The sequence below is a fragment of the Neomonachus schauinslandi genome, chromosome 12, assembly GCF_002201575.2.
Source record: "Neomonachus schauinslandi chromosome 12, ASM220157v2, whole genome shotgun sequence".
Classification (NCBI taxonomy): Eukaryota; Metazoa; Chordata; class Mammalia; order Carnivora; family Phocidae; genus Neomonachus; species Neomonachus schauinslandi.
This window is the reverse complement of record NC_058414.1, coordinates 35,637,553-35,639,505: the sequence shown is the minus strand read 5'-3', so window position 1 is coordinate 35,639,505 and position 1,953 is coordinate 35,637,553. Positions and strand designations below refer to the sequence as shown.

General features: G+C 44.1%; 1 pseudogene; it reads left to right on the top strand.

The window, feature by feature from the left end:
- The first annotated feature begins 536 nt into the window (after positions 1–536).
- LOC123326419 lies at positions 537–634 on the top strand (annotated as a pseudogene).
- The last annotated feature ends 1,319 nt before the right edge of the window (positions 635–1,953 follow it).

Sequence of the window (1,953 nt, the reverse complement as noted above, 5' to 3'; positions counted from 1 at the left end):
CCTAGGGAGGGGCGCCTGGGTGGCTCAGTTGGTTAAGCGACTGCGTTCGGCTCAGGTCATGATCCTGGAGTCTCTGGATCGAGTCCCGCATCGGGCTCCCTGCTCAGCGGGGAGTCTGCTTCTCCCTCTGACCCTCCCCCCTCTCATGTGCTCTCTCTCTCAGTCTCTCTCTCTCAAATAAATAAATAAAATCTTTTAAAAAATAAAAAAAAAATAAAAAAATAAAATTCTTAAAAAAAAAAGAAACAAACCCTAGGGAACCCCAACTTCTCAGGGATGGACAGAGGGACAAAAAATAATTGAAGAGGCAAAACGCTTAGAAGGATACACAAGGGGGACCAGGAGAAGGAAGTAAAGCAGAGCTCAGAAGAGAAGACGACTTTCCTGATGGAAATACTAACCGTTAGTGGCAAATGGACAAGAGAGGCAGGTAGACAGTGTCCACTGAATGGTAACTCAATGTTCTTACCCTCCCTGGTGAGAGCAGCAGTGAGCGCAGAAATCAGACGGCAGTGGATTAAAAAGAGAATGGGACCGTGCTCCCGTCAGCAGCACATACACTAAAATTAGAACAATACAGAGAAGATCCCTGAGCAAGGATGACAAACAAATCTGCAAAGCATTCCCTGTTTTTGTCTTCTGGAGGAGCAGCTCCAGCAGGGCAAGCTTCTTGCATGCATCGCTTCAAGACCAGGCCAGTGTGGCTGAGTAGATGGCTCCACACTAGAAGGCAAGGAGCTAGAGTCTTATCTGAGGAAAATCAAAGCCTAGAAAGGCAAATAAATCTTCCTCCCTCTTATCTTCGGTCATGGATTAATGGTGTTTATTGTTAAAAAAAAAAAAAAAAAAAAGAGGGCGCCTGGGTGGCTCAGTTGTTAAGCATCTGCCTTTTACTCAGGTCATGATCCCAGGGTCCTGGGATCGAGCCCCACATCGAGCCCCACATCGGGCTCCCTGCTCAGCAGGAAGCCTGCTTCTCCCTCTCCCTCTGCCTGCCGATTCCCCTGCTTGTGCTCTCTCTCTCTATCAAATAAATAAATAAATAAAATCTTTTAAAAAGAGAGAGAGAATAGGACCTAATGAATAGAATAAGTCATGTAGTCTTCTTTCTTGAGAATCTGATGATGAAAAGGTGAAATGTAAGGCATTAGCCCAGAAAAAAAGGAAGTTGAGCTAAAGAAAGAATGGTTGTTTTTGTCACTGTTTTTTATTTCTTTAACGTCTGGTGGAGTCTCGAGCACATGTGTACCCAGAAGAGAAAGGATGGGTCACAAACATGAGAGGAGGGGAGATACTGAGGAAGCCAGATTTTGAGGGCTCAGGGTAAAGGTCAAGACTTGGAAAGTGGTAGAAGTTTTTCTTCTGGGATAAGAGGGGAGAAGGAAGAATAGGTTTAAGCCTAGAGACATCTGAAGATGGTGAGGAAGACCAAGTCGGTGAGTTGATGCCTGACGACCTCTTTTTTTCTTGACAAAGAAGCTGGCAAGGAAATCTCTGAAAGTAAAGACAGAGTGAACAGGTGGAGAGAGGATGTTGTTAATAAATACCAGTGTTGTTTACTCCTTTAAATACATTGCTTCACTTTCTCCAGCGAGATCATTAAATACTCATCTCAAGAAAGTTGGTTAAGGGGCTCCTGGGTGGCACAGTCGGTTAAGCGTCTGCCTTCTGCTCAGTTCTTGATCTCCAAGTCCCGGGATCGAGCGCCACATCTGGCTCCCTGCTCAGCAGGGAGTCTGCTTCTCTCTCTCTCTCTCTCTCTCAAATAAATAAATAAAATCTTTTAAAAAAAAAAAAAGGTGGTTAAATATGACAGTGGAAAATGCAGACCACAAACTTCTAGATACAGAAAAATCTCTGTACAGCAAGACTAACACTGGGCTTATATAACTTTGCCTGGAGCTCCACAAATGCTTTTGATAATGCTTCCTTTAAGCAACTTTGAGGTACATT